The 15,547-nt window shown below is 40.5% G+C and overlaps 1 long non-coding RNA gene across 1 annotated transcript in view; it reads right to left on the bottom strand.

The window, feature by feature from the left end:
* The window catches only part of LOC128144753 (uncharacterized), a 49,932-nt gene extending 38,596 nt beyond the window's left edge, over window positions 1–11,336 (bottom strand). Inside the window, exons 1-2 of the long non-coding RNA XR_008236207.1 lie at window positions 11,257–11,336; window positions 8,444–8,589 (exon numbers count right to left, since the gene is read on the bottom strand). This is a non-coding gene — a long non-coding RNA (uncharacterized LOC128144753). The remainder of the gene's footprint in view (window positions 1–8,443; window positions 8,590–11,256) is intronic.
* Between the last annotated feature and the right edge of the window lie 4,211 nt (window positions 11,337–15,547).

Here is a 15,547-nt window from a genome sequence, read left to right as displayed (position 1 = left end):
CAAATGTGTACGTACACACTTAGTAGCTATAGCAGAAGCTGCTTTTTATAAAATATGGGACATTCCTGGCAAAAATTGCTTAAAAAGAAGGTTTTGATCTCCCCCCCCGCCCCCGCCCTGGAACATTTTTAGTAATCAGAACAACTTCCCCCTCCAAAAATTTAAAAAAAAAAAAAAATCCAACCAAGTACAAAAATTCCACATGGGCAAGGATTTTTCTTTTCCAATTTATGTTGTATTTAAATCAATCAGCTGTTTCTGTCTCTACACAAGTTTTTGGGCCCCAACAGAAACCAAAACATAAAGCTGTCCAAGTATTCATAAACAGATGAGTTTAAAAAGAAGCTACTTAACAACAGCAAATAGATCTCAAGAAAATGCATTTCACTTTTTTGCATTGGCTAATTGGCCAACAGCTGATATAAAGAGTTTGCAGTTCTGTGATTTTAGAAGCTTTCAAATCTTCAGATACCTTTCTCAGATCCAACCTGGCTTCTCTACAACTTGGAAATTATTCCTGTAGAGTTTGTAACGGGGACAAACCCTGAAAAAGACCATGGAAGCTAATACGGTATCAGTTTGTTAACTGCTCCATGTATGTCTCTTCTTACTCTTTCATTTGTTTGTTTTTAAGAGTTGTGAAAATTAACATATTCCTTAGAACCATCATACATAACATACACTAAAACTTGTTGAAAATGAGGAGGAAAGATGTTAATACTTCCCTGGTTAAGTAAATTCACTTGCCTGTGGAGAGCCAGCCTTTCTGAAAAATCATCATATCTAATCTAAGATTAACCCCTATCCTTCAGTTCAGCTACAGTTTTGGTCAAATTTGTTCCTAGTCTGAAGTCTCCATAACCAACAGACTTGCATCATGAATGAATTCTGGATATTATCTGTCCTTGCCTGTATAATCTCCTTTGAAATTTGAAAAATACACTGAGAACAGCAGAGACCATTGCAGATATTGGTTCATTCATGACAATAACAACACATCTAATTATCTCTATAGACTTCCCCCTGCACCCAATTCACAGAAAATAGCACTATTTCAATGAAATGTGTTTTGGAACAGCAGCCTCCTGATATTTCATGTTCTTATTTAAAGGGCTTCCTGTCTTTCTTATCTGTATGTTAAAGAAGAAGAAAACTCATTGAAATGGAAATAATCCTGAACATCTGATTATGTGCAATGTACTTTGAAATTATACACACAAACATTTATGCTACAATAGCAGCCCTACACTAATTAATAATTAAGTTTGATTACTCAGCCCTTGTGAGGATTGCTCAGAGACCTCATTCTCCACAACCGTTAAGATATTTGTAACCAGAATCCTAATGCAGCTTGATGAAAATTAGATAAGAAAGTTCTTTTGCCACGTTGTTAGCATGTGTCATTAGGTGAGGCACCAGGATGGCATTAAATGAGAGCAAAGAAACAAAAATAGCATGAGAAAGTAAACATTAAGTAAAGACAGTGACAAGAAGAGACAAGCTTTGCCCAGCAAGCCTGAAAATATCAATGTCATGTTTAGCCAAACAGTACTCAAAGACAAACCAAACTCTCTTGCAACTATTGCCCAATGCTTTTCTCAAACTTCCTTGGTAATGATTAATAGCCTATACCAATCAAGAAAAAATGTCCTGATTTTGTGAAATGCAGTTGCTGAATGTCAAATGGATGTATTTTTACTGCAACAGATACTAGAATGAGCAGATGCTAAAAATGGAGATTTCAATCATATTTGCCACCAGCAGACACAAATAAACATATTCAGAGAGCTACTTTTCTTATAATAACTCTTCTGTAATTGCTACTGGCTTATGCCACAAAGTAAATTAATGATTCATTAATATGAATCAGTGTTAGAATAAGAAATGAAGAGAAAAACAGGTAAATCTAAAGGTTGCCTATGTAGACAGCTAGTCATGCAGACTTTCTCAGGGCCGTACCATGTACAGCTCAAGAGCACCAGTATTTCATCAAAGGATACAATAAGAAATATAAGTTTGATAATACTCGAAACAGGGAGCACTGCACTCCCTGCATACAGCTATATATCTTGCTCATTCAATAAACCACTTAAGGAGACTTTGGGACAGCTTGCTTTAAGTAGAATTACAAGCATATACACCTGCCGAGAGCCTGGTTCAGCTGGCTCTGATCCTGCACTTTTTTAGACCTTCAGATGTGGTTATTTTCGAAGAAATCATACTGCACTACAGAAGCAGCATTTGTCCAGCTCTCACCACCAACATTATCACTGTGCCACCAACTTCCCAGGCTCTCTCGGACATCTTGAGACATATTAGATGAGAAGGAACTGTAACATTGTAAAGACTAACAGGTCTGACCAGGGCAGATTATGTAAGACACCTTAGAGAGCAAGAAAGTTCTTCTGCATAAACTAAAGGGGTGTGATGATCTTACCTGGAACGTAACAGCAATGCCAACACCTCTCGTACTACCAGTTTTTCTCTCTTGGCCCAAAACATTATATAAAGACAGAGAGAATTGTCATCTTTGTTTTATAGACTGAGGCATATAGAGATTATTTGTCCAACATCAACCAGCAGATGAATGGTATCGTCAAGATTTTGAGGGTCACAATCCTTGATTCAGAGTGATCCCAATGTGCAGTCAATGAAGAGTAGCTTCCAACAGAAGTGGAAGGAAAGCAGACAGACAATATATATTCATATGGATTTCCTACTGCATGTCTTTCGCCCAGAGTCTCTCATGCAGTTTGTTCAGTGTCCCACCAACACCTTAAGTATACTCATTCATACCTTCCAGCAGAGGAGACAGCCAACTTCCAAGATCTACCTTTCTCCTGGAATCTCACATGGAAAAATCCCTCAGGAATGTACTCTGAAACTGAAACTGGTTAGTTTAGCATACTGCAAAATACTGTTAGGTCTCAGGACTACAGAAAGTAGCATTTGCTATGACAGATTTGACTCTTTGGTACTCACTACAGCCTGAGGACTACCACAGGGAAGAGGATTGTACAGGGAAGAGGACTGTAAGTGCAAAGACAAAAAGGTCTGTAGGACAATTCTTTTCCCAGTTAATGCTGTGGATTAACTAGTAACCATACCTAGACCATTTTCTTCTGTTTCTCCTATTAGAGTAAGAAGAAATAACAAGAAGTCATTTGGGTTTCTTCCAAAACATATCTGTATAAGAGAGGAATACTGGCCATAGTTCTCCAAAGAAACGAAAATAATTTTGAGTCATTGTTGGTATTGATCCCAAGTGCTCAGCTTCCAGGATTTATTATTGGAATTATCTCATCTTAGCTGGTGTTATCCAGCAAAACAAAAGAATGTTTGAAGGTGATATATCTTTTAACAAAATATACATCCATGGAAAAAGACCATAAACTAAAACACTTTTTAATCTCTTAAAGTTCCCCCTCCTCCTCAAAAAGAAAGAGTAGAATCTTCGTATTGGCAGGATAACTCATGCATTTATGTGAATGTTGGTAAAGATCTTACTGGAGACTTCTCTGTCACAAGTTTGATTTCAACAACTTCCAAAATCCTAAATCAAGCAATTCCACATGTGTAGGTAAAAAATAAAACAACACAAACAAAAAACCCAACCAACCAACCACACAAATACATACACTACCACCAGCACCCCATTTGCACACTTTTCTTTGCACATTAATCACACTGCCAGCCTGAACTGTGGACAATTAAGACAGCAGCTCCTACTGCAAAGAGGATCAAATCCTCTTAAAGTTGCATATGGCCCTTTAATCTAAGTGCTCTGTGCAGAGGACTTAGTTCTAGTACTCACCCCACATGAATCAGCTCAAACTCTGTAACTGACCTCATTTGGCAGCTGTCAGAAACTAAAAGCAATAGCACCCAGCTGTTCACTTTAGTAAAACATACAATTGCATAAATAAAATATAAAACTATAAATTTAACTCAAAACCTTTGGAAACTCAGCGCTACTCAGTGGCAAAAATTCAACTGTTAGCCCTTTTTAATTCTGGGATTTTAATACCTTCTGAACGAACCCTCTCCAGTTCCAATTCCTGCTCCAAAGATTTTCTGCTGTGTTTTCTCATTCTGTACTAAGACTCTGTGGTGGCATGTGGGATCCTTTTCTACCCTAAAATAGAGTCCTTTTCTCAGGGTGAAAGAGCATTTTCAATGTCACTTATCATCACTGAGAAAAGCATTCAGCAAGCTGTTTACCAGGATTAGAAAAGGGACTTTAGCCCTTTATACCATTTCTTAAAAGCTGCAGTTCCTCTAACCTATCCAGGAATGGTACTTGTCTTCATCTACTACATGAAGCACTGGTCAAGAAAAAAAAGATATAAGGGTCTACCACTCTTGCCCTACTCCTGGGTAACTCACCCTAGAAGGAGTCTTCATAGCTTCAGCAAGGAGCCAGGTATTTCCCACTGTAAATAATGGCAGTAGAATATGCTATCAAAATTTATATTTTTAAGCATTAAGAGAGACGATTACATCAGAAGAAAAGAAAAGATTAGGGTGGAGATAGAGAGGGGTGCAAAGATTGCACCGGGGAAAAGAAAATATGACAGATGATCATACTGCTGAGGGAAGTCTGGGTCCTTCTCTGCAACAACGGCACCTGGCTGCTTCTGGCTGCAAATGAATTAGATACCTCCATCGGTACCCAGACAGGTCCACAGAAGGAAACCACGTATTTCAGATACTGGGAGAGGACTAACGGTGTTGTACAGACAGGCTGGTGGTTGGAGGAAGAAAATAAGGGGCTAAAAGATAGGAATTCATGAAGGGAAAGATGCTAGGTAGCAGAAGAGGAGGGAGGTCACTGCTGGCCAGAGACTGCCTATCAGAGACTGATAGGGCAAGATGGATGAGAAGGAGGGAAGGCAGTAACAAGGAACTGAGGTTTTAAAAGAGAAGTAGGAGAATGAAGAAGCCCCCAAATGACAATTAGTTAAGAAGGAAACTCAGAATGATACAGCAAGCCCACTAAGTGGACTTTGAAAAGTAAACCGGGTTAAGAGGCCAGTAGTAGGACAGAGGCAGGACTGAGGCAGAAAAGCCTTTGGCAAGAAATGGCAGAACAACAACAAAGTCTATCCCTAAAAAAATCTAAAGCTCACTACTTACTCTTCAGAGTGCAAAACAAAGATCAGAAGTTCCTACATCTCCTGCCCATATATCTCTGTGAAACCACTGAAAAAGCGTGCCATTTATTGTTAGTCCATATTGAGAATTTCTATTAGCTATTACTAAACATCATATGCTTAGCTTGAGTAGTAGGAATTTGTTGATTCAGTCTAAGGGTGCCAAATCTTCTGAAGAACCATGAAGAACGAACTCATTGGTAACATACAATGGAGAAAGTATAGAGTGCTAGATTGCTTTTTTGCAGTGCAGAAAATTATATACAAAAAATCATACAAAAAATGAGTATGTATCCTATAGTACACTAAAAAAAGAACATAACCACAGTTGTAGAGACAAATGCTTTTGAAGACTATAAAATGCTAGAACCCTTAAAGCAGTGTCTTTGTTAATATTAAGTCATTGCATATCATATTTTTGCATAGCATTCCTGCCAATGTCTTGCACAGACTGGGTTCCCTGACTCCTGTGATACTGCTGTAATATTTTAGCAAGTTTAAACAATGGTGTCTGTATTTTTGATATGTAAATGTAAGCATTTATTTTTAGCTAATAAGCTATTGCCTCAGGGAAGTACAACATGAGAAAACATTTACTTTACATATTACAAGTTACACATACTTACACCAGAAGTATCTCTGCAACTCATTTCTGACATTATATACTGGCTTTTATACTTTATTTTCAGTGCCCCATGTGCAAAAATAAAATAAGAGTTGAATCACAAAAAGTGGAATAAAAACAGATTGGTTCACCAGGTTCTGATAAAATCAAACATAAAATCAAATTTATTCATAACTAAATTAGGAATGTTTTACTTGGGAAATCCCCTAAAAATCATGCAGATAAATTGACATCATTAGTTTAATTCAGTTTACCCATGCTGTTTTGGTGTATTTTTTTAGTCATGGTGTGGCTAACAGAATATAAAATATTCAGTTATACTTTCATTATCCAATGAAGTTGCAAGGAAGAGAGACACTGTTGTCCTGGTTTCAGCTGGGATAGAGTTGATTGTCTTCCTAGTAGCTGGTACAGTGCTATGTTTTGAGTTCAGTATGAGAAGAATGTTGATAACACTGATGTTTTCAGTTGTTGCTAAGTAATGTTTAGTCTAAAGTCAAGGATTTTTCAGTTTCTCATGCCCAGCCAGCGAGAAAGCTGGAGGGGCACAGGACACAGCCAGGGCACCTGACCCAAACTGGCCAACAGGGTATTCCATACCATGGGACGTCACATCTCGTATATAAACTGGGGGGAGTGGGGGCGGGGGAATCACCGCTTGGGGACTAACTGGGTGCCGATGGGTGGGTGGTGAGCAATTGCACTGCGCATCATTTGTATATTCCAATCCTTTTATTATTACTGTTGTCATTTTATTATTGTTATCATTATTAGTTTCTTCTTTCCTGTTCTAGTAAACCGTTCTTATCTCAACCCACAAGTTTTACTTCTTTTCCTAATTTTCTCCCCCATCCCACTGGGTGGGGGAGGGGAGTGAGTGAGGGGCTGCGTGGTGCTTAGTTGCTGGCTGGGGTTAAACCATGACAACTGTGAGCACAGAAATACCCACAGAGAGGTTTCCCTAGCAACAGGGAGCAGGAATGTGCTGACAACTTTCCAAACCTTCACCAAATTACTGGTGGCTCACCACCACAGTCCATAGATGAGAAACCTATTGCACTGATAAAAGAGACTCATTTAAAATGTAGCTGATGTTGTTTCCCAGCCATATGTTCCTTCTCAAATCTTTAAGAAAACACTCTTTGAGAAAGGTTGTGTGTCTGGCTGAAGATGTTTCAAGGGGCAAAATCTTTCAGAAGTCTGGGTTATTTACTTGCAGAAAGTCGGACCTTGCCTAAGCTTCCAACTTGGTTGTCAAAAGTTGTGGAGCCACCACACATCACTCACTGAGGTTCTCCATGGGATAACGCAGACAGGTCTGAAGGCACTCCACTTCGGCCACAATGCAGACCAAGTGCATCAACTGCACTGAGCACAATGCCAAGCTTGAACAAGTAAGTATTGTTCAAATGCCAGATGTATTAGCTTGGCTTCTGTGGCTCTTAAAAGCAATCCCATAGTATTTAAATCACAGCTGGCTTGCACGGGACCAGGCTGGAGTGAAAAAAAACTTCTCACAAGGAAAATAATTTTGGGTTTCTAAGGTATTAAGTTGTTACAGTGAATTTTCCTTACTCTTCCTATGTATACCTGCAAAGGGGGCAACACTTCCTTCTGTGTTGATCTATATCCATCTATTAATTTATATTGTTCCCATCACTGTTTCAAGGGAGCCTCACAACATCTCTAGGATCTAGAGAGGTCTTATCCTAAAGAATCTACAGAAAATGGGTATAAACCCAAAGTACTTATCAGAAACAGCCATCTATTGCCAAACAGTTCTAGCATTTTGCACTGCAAAACATAAACCTGACCTGTTGCATCTCCTATGTGCTTATTTATGTTACTGACTCTAAATGTGGAAAGTAAATGCCATACAGCAGTACCATCTCCTGGAAAAAACTCTGCTAATCATTCAAGAATCTTTCCCTCAAACCACAACCATCATGATCAAGTGCCTGACTAACTGCAAAAGCCAGTGCCTCTGCACTGCAGTTGAGATGCTCACCCAGAGTAAATTCATGGAGAGCCACTCAGAGCTGAATCCAAATTAAACTGAGCTTGAATTCAGTAAAGACAAATAAGGGTTTGTTACCGTTGCAGGAATTTAATCTCTTCTACTTGCTATTGTAAAACCAGAGTGCATTTTAAGTTAGCACAAATATGACAGGGAGGAAAAAGTGATGAAGAAAGACTATTCCAAAATGTGGTGTCATGATAGTAAGGTTCACAGAATAAGCTTCCCATTCCCCCTGTCACCTAAGGTGACAATCTGGACTTGCCCCACTCAGGTTTTGGCATCTAAATTAGGAATATTCCTTGATTTCCTCTGCAATTAGTGGTGAGACGTGCTCTTCAGGTAATTCATATTCTAGATGGACTAAATCATCTTCTGAAGAGGTCCTTCCCTCCAAACTCTGAGCAAACTGAGAAAGTGCCTCATACAGGTGTACAGGTTCAATAGTGCCTCCACAACTTTATGCCTTTCTAAACCTCCATAGAGCTAGAAACAACATAGCTCATACCATTTATGAAATTGATAACTGTTGAATGGTTTGCATTTGTATCCTTTTTATAGAGGGGAAGACTGTGAAGAGAAAGTAATACAAGAGACAAGAGAACAATTGCTGTGTTTGAATCCTAATTTAGTTCTGGAATCTGTTACCTTCAAAGTGGAAGCCGGTGGCATTCAAGGCAATTATTCCATCAACATATTATGTGCTCTGATTGTGACAAGCAACACAATGATGGTATTGCATTTGCAGGGCTGGTCTCAGACAGGATGACAGATGGCATCTCCATTTCACAGGGCTGTTCCCAAAGAGATTTAAAAACCAGATGAGTAGCTTTCAAAGAAGATAATGTTGAAGAATAAAAAGTGATGATTATTCAGGCAATTTAGACAATGTTAAGCTGCAGCCAATAGCTGTCAATATTCAGTGGAGCTCAATCTCAGTCCTTGAAATCCCTGAGCAACACCTTTATTTTAAAGATGAATGACTGTGAGGCGCACAAATAACAGTGCAGCAAATATGTGAAGGTATAAGACCAGCGAACTCAGATGTTTGCTCAGCCCTTTCTGCTCTCCAGAAAATCTGCACTTGCTGAAAGGCTTTTAAAATCTGTAGGAGTGGTGTGAATTACCTGACTGTGGAATTTCACCCACAGAAAAATGGAGTATCTCCATCCTGTCTGAATACTAACCATGCATGGCATGGCACTATGATAAATAGGAATAACATCACAAAGATCCACAGAGACCAAACATTATATTCAACAATTACTTATGGACAGAGTTGACAAAAGCAATATGAAGACATTGCAAGGAATCATATATTCAAAGCAAGCAAGCCTAAGCATTCTGCCTGCTAATCCCGTAGTACAAATCTGTGATGAAAGATTCCTTTGAAAGCAAACATCTACTTTTTTGATTGTTTTGGTAAAAATTTTGAGGACTAGTAAAATTCTTATATAAGAAATATTTCCCAAATTGAACTAAATATTTCCTACCATACTGAGCTGTTTCATTGTGATACACAGTACTAACTCGACCAAACCCAGACAGCTAGAGCAGTCTAGGACATTGCCACGCTTTTGAGTAAAACTACCTAGCCAGATATCTCTGGGCAGATCTGTGAGGGTAGAAATGGGCCATGAATCCCTTTTTTTCTCACATCTCAACAATCTACAGTCATTAATTCCTTTGTCTAGTGAGTACATTTTTAATATGTCTGCTGAAGAAACTACTCAACAATGTGAATTAGGGAATCACAGTCTATTCTCTAGAAAGTAAATACATTTCTCAGTGCTTTCATTCATTTCTTAATTGTGAGAAAAGATCTAAAAGCATCATAAATCAGGAAAAAGAAAGATAAATTAATATCTTTCCAACATTTTTTGGCTGTCCTGGTTTCAGCTGGGATAGAGTTAATTGCCTTCCTAGTAGCTGGTATAGTGTTACGTTTTGGATTCAGTATGAGAAGAATGTTGGTAACACACTGGTGTTTTCAGTTGTTGCTAAGTAGTGCTTAGACTAAGTCAAGGATTTTTCAGCTTCTCACTCCCAGCCAGCGAGAAGGCTGGAGGGGCACAAGACATTGGGAGGGGACACAGCCAGGACAGCTGACCCAAACTGGCCAACGGGGTATTCCATACCATGTGATGTCATGCCCAGTATATAAACTGGAGGGAGTTGGCCTGGGGGCAGATAGCTGCTCAGGAACTAACTGGGCATCGGTCAGCGAGTGGTAAGCAATTACATTGTGCATCACTTGTTTCGTATATTCCAATCCTTTTATTATTATCATTTTATTATTGTTATTATTATCATTATTATTTTCTTCCTTTCTGTCCTATTAAACTGTTCTTATCTCAACCCACGAGTTTTACTTTTTTTTTTCCTGATTCTCTCCCCCATCTCACTGGGTGGGAGGGAGTGAGGGAGCAGCTGCGTGGTGCTTAGTTACTGGCTGGGGTTAAACCATGACACGGCTTATAAGATTCAATAATCTTGATAGTTTAAACTATAATTTTCTAAATAAGCAACAGGACATCAACCAAGAATAAAACAATATTCTCATACAGCATCTACCCAACACACCCTTAAAGGGTTGATACTTTGCACTTCTAATATTGCTTCTCTAATGCCTTAGGAAAAAAGCAAAGCATAAGAACAACTACTGGAGACATATATTTGAAAATAATTATTACCTTTTTTTTTGTAAGTTTAAGAAGTGCTTAACTCAACTTCATTGCTGTACAGTATCTACAGTTTTCCTACGCATTTTTTCCTCTGTACATTCAAGACTCTCCAGACTGAGATTCTCCCACTTTTGTTTAGTCATCTAAATGAGATACCCAAATTAGAAATAAAATCTGCTTTGATTCCCTTGACAGTTATTGGTAAGAGATATGCCCTTCAGCTGATAATGAATTTCATTATTAAAAAGCTCCCTGAATTTAAAAATGTTTATCGCAACCCTGTCTAATGTCATCTTCATTATTATGAAGTAGAACTGATAATTTTAAGCTAATACGAAACAACTTTAAAGCATGTAATCAGTGGATTTTATGGACAAAATCATCCTGTCCTCCAGAGTAGCAAGTAATCTTCAATGAATGCAGTTTACACCTGACGTGGATTCAGCCCAGCTGGTAACAAAGCACCACACAGCCGCTCGCTCCCACTCCCCCATGGCCATGGTGGGATGAGGAGAAAATATGAAGGCAGGCTCGTGGGTCGAGACGAGGAGAGGGAGGGATCACTCCCCACGTATGATCACGGACAGAAGACAGGCTCAACTTGGGGAAGAGAAAACCAAAATCAATGTAATTTGCTCCCAGTCAAACCAAACCAAGGCTGCTGGGGAGTAAATCCCAACCCGAGAGCAGCTTCCCCCCCGCCCTCCCGCCTCAGCCCCACTCCCGGTTCTCTCTCCCCAGGGGAGCAGGGGACGGGGGCTGGGGTCGGTTCCTCACCCCTGGTCTCTGCCGCTCCTTCCTCCTCAGGGGGAGGAGGACTCCGCGCTCGGCCCCTGCTCCGCCGTGGGGTCCGTCCCTCCCGCGGGAGGCAACCCTTCACCCACTGCTCCAGCGTGGGTCCTTCCCGCAGGCTGCAGTTCCTCACCCACTGCTCCAGCGCGGGTCCCTTCCACAGACAGGGCGCACTCCTTCAGTCACAGACTGCCTCAGCCACGCAGGCGCGGCCATTTTGGGCGGCCTCCGCTCCCCCGCTCCCCTCCATGGGCTGGGGGGGACAGCCTGCCGCCTAACCGCGGCCTCCCCCGCTCCTCCTCCTTCCCTGACCTCGGTACCCGCAGAGGGGTTCCTCTCACCTCCCACTCCCCTCTCCGCGGCAGGTTTCCCAGCAGGTGGGTTTTCTTTTCTTTTTTTTTTTTTCCCCCCTTAACTCTGCTCTCCCAGAGGCGCTGCCGCCGTCGCGGAGGGGCTCGGCCTGGGCCAGCGGCGGGTCCGGCTCCCAGCCGGGGGAGCTTCCAGCAGCTTCCAGCAGGAGCTGGCCCTGAGGACCCTCACCCGGTACCAAAAAAAAAAACAAACCGCGCCACACAAACCCATAACAACACCCCACTCAGTAATGAAATAGAGAATTAGAGAAATTAGAGAACAATTATGGAAGGTTATCAAATAAGGCATTGGGGAAGGAATTGTATTTTGAAGCAATCTTTTGCATTGATTAAGGAAATACTTGTCATTAAGAACCTAAGAATCCACCTTAATTCATTCTTCATTTCACCTTCATTCTAGCTTATTCTTACCAAACCTCACAAAACACGTTAACTTCTTCTGAATTCTTTGAGATGCTTCAGCAGCCTAGTAGTCAATCAGTGATGTTTAAGCCATTCAGTTGGAAGTAACAATAATCTAATGAAAATTTGTTTTCCACTGGACTTTCTAAAGGATATGGCTGGCTGCTTAAAACTGAGGCGAGTGTCTGATTAGCGCGGAAGTAGCAGTGACGTGCTAATCAGACACTCGCATGAATGGACAACTAATTTGTTTTGATCTACAAGAATAAATTTAAAGAAATAATAATCTAATTGCCACATCTTATGTGAATCCTACATCTCACTGTATTTGACAATATATACTGAAAAAATATATACTGAAAAAAGCCCACCAGTGGAAAAGCATCAGAAAATGTAACTGGGCTGTGTCCCTAGATTACTTAACCATTCTGTGCTGTACTGACTATGCAGGTTTGTTTACACTGATCCTGAGTCAGCTGGTGGGTTCCACAAGCCACTTAACCTCCAGTGAAAAGAAATAAGATAGGTGTCAGAGGAAGTGGAGGGAGGGAGAGATGGATAGCACCTCTGTGTGTCCCGTCGCATATTCCCAACAGCAGATGTTCCACTCAGAGCCCCAAACTCATCTTTTCCCTAGGATGAACATTCTGCATTTTTAGACCATGCTGGTAATTTTCTCCCCATCAACTTAACTGTATACATAATGAACATACAATATGGTATGTGGAGCTACACAGCTGAGGTTTCATGTGCTTATTGCTTTCGTTCATAAGCTCTAAGCATTATTATTGTTATTTATTTTCATCTCAGTACATGTAAATAAAAGCTACAAAAAAGGGTTTGTGCAGCAGATCAGAGTAGACTATCATGATTCTTTCTCACCTTAAAATCTGTGAAGAAGTAAATGTTTGGCTCGTTCCTTTTCTCCCCGTTGACCCCCAAATAATAATACAGCAAGTACATTGAGAGTTACCAAGCTATGTTCACAACATACAGACACTAGTAGATCTTTTAAAACTGCTATAGCAAGAGTTTTGCTAGAATTAGGTTCAAAAACCTTTTTTCTGTTTAAAGGTTGGGGTTTTTTGGTAAGTGCTATCAAATCCACATCCTTATTCGGATTGCACTGAAGTTTGACATACCTCCTAAGGCTGTATAACTGTGTTAGTGTTTCAAACTGTGGGGATGTTTCCTCTAGGGTGAGTTAACCTTTCCCCCTCGGGAAAAAGGAGCGGGATACCACTATCCTCCCCACCCCTCTTCTTTGACTTTCCTCAAGTAGAGCTCCTGTTCCAACTGTGCAGGATTTCCCCCTTGTACAGACCTGGAAACTTAAAGGGATCCTTTAAATTTACCTGGTTACTCTGGCTTCTCAAATGCAAAACTGTGGATTAACCCTTACATACCTGCTGCACAACTCCTACTGTTAACATTCCTTTCTTCATTTAAAAAAAAAAAGAGAGAGAAAAAAAAAAATCTCTATCAAAAATCCTTCACAAACACTAGTGACTTTTCACCTTCACCTAAGTGTTGAAAATACCAATGCCAAGAAGAATATTGGGTACTGCTGTTCACCGCTTACAGGAGGAATAATACAGAAATTAGTAGCACTGAAGTGAATCCTACCAGGCATCTTAAATCATGAACAAACTTTCCTTTTATGACATCAACAGAACCAGACAAAATCAACTTATTTTCCTAGACCACCTCATACCACAATCACTGACCTGAGAAACAGGTGGGAAGATATACGTAACTACCAGCAATTACTGGGTTTTGGTGCAGGAGATGAAGGCAGGTTGTTTATACAATTTAACAAGTGCTGAAGATAAAAAGTAAAATGCTGTGAAGTATCAATGGTGATATAAAGACTAAGGCTTTTTGTTTATGAACCTTGTGAAGGCAGGAGCAACACAGACTGGAGGAGACGTTGTGCTCAATTGTTCTGCAAGTCTCTTCAGATTTTAATGAGTTACCAAGGACTCCCCCTGCTAAAGTAGAGTGGTCCATTCACAGCCACTGTGGGAACAGCGGTGGTGGTTTTGGTTCATGCCAAAGATTCACTGGTTATTTTCTTTATTCTGAAAGGATGTAAAGAAGAGTCATCCCATTTCATTTCATTTTAAAGGAACGCTGACTGTTCGAGCAAGTATTTTATAAAACAGCATAAAGCCTTCTTCCTTCCACACCCTTCTCCAAAATACTAGGGGCGAACAGTGAAATACTCAAAAATCAAATGCTGAAATAATTCTTTTTTAAGCCATCTTCATTGCGTTTAACAAAGATTTTCCACTTTTTAAATTTGGACAACGACTACACATTGATCAAGAACATTTTATTATTAATTAAGATACACTATTTAAAGTCAAGCACAGGTGAAATGACCACTATTAATTCTTCCTATTAAGGTCTGCACAAGCATTTCTTTCCCATAGTTTTTCTGGGCTACAAATTTCCTTGTACTACAGGTTGCCTGATGAAAATCCATCATATGGCATTTAGACATAGGGCTCTGAGACAGGCTTGCCCTAGCTTTGGGAGGTCTGATGATGCTTCATTTTGCACCAAAGCTGCAGGTGCAGTTGTAAGAGAAGTGTGAAGACCAGCACACCCCTTTCCCATACTGTCCTTGTGGGCTGTGCCTGGTGATGGAACTGTTGTACTTGTTTGCTCACAGCTTATTGTGGGTGAGTTGTAACCTATCGTTATTCAAAAGAACATGGCTGAAAAAAAGAAAGGAGAGTGATTTATCTTTCTTAATGGTATTTCACTATAGTGGGAAGCCATCCAAGAGAGGAGCAGATGGTCCTTCCTTACAGAATGTGCTCTTGTGGGAGAAGCACCTGCACAGCAGGCTGGGGCAGGCAGAAACAAGGACGATGGCACAGAGAGTGCCTCCAGGTTAAGTGCAGCTTGCAACTTTTCTGAGAGGAGCAGAGTTCAGGTCTGCAAATGGATGGATATTCACAAACCCCATCTCTGTTTGCATCAAGTGACATGGAGCCCCATGTCATGACCTCGTTGCAAGGGCTGATGGAACAGACAGGAGCAGATGTGCCCAGTCACTGCCCCAGCTCTCTAAGTCTCTCCTTAAGGCATAGCAGGGCCTCATTATATGTGACCTAAATAATGGCCATGTTAATCTGGCCTCTAGAATACTTTGGAGCTGCTCCTCTTGCCATATAGCTGCAACTGCTTTTACAATAGCAGCACCTTGATGACCCTGAAAAGCTTGCCAGGCAAGTGGAGAACAGTACATACAGCCTTCACCCGGTATCCTTCTTGCCACTGATATCATGGCAAGCACTGAAGTGATGTAGTTTTTCCTCTGCCTTGGCAGGAAACTACTATAAAAAACCCCTCCTTGCACATTACCCACAACACCCTTCCAAGAAGCAAAGAAAACCATCAATTAATAATACAGTGAGTTTTGGCAAAGCAAATCAGAAATAGAGAAAGCAACTGTATTTCAGCTTTTCATTACTGAAGCACGGCAGAAGGAA

The sequence above is a fragment of the Harpia harpyja genome, chromosome 1 (assembly GCF_026419915.1).
Source record: "Harpia harpyja isolate bHarHar1 chromosome 1, bHarHar1 primary haplotype, whole genome shotgun sequence".
In the NCBI taxonomy this organism is placed as follows: Eukaryota; Metazoa; Chordata; class Aves; order Accipitriformes; family Accipitridae; genus Harpia; species Harpia harpyja.
Note: the sequence above shows the minus strand (reverse complement) of the source record. Positions and strands in the feature narration are given on the sequence as shown.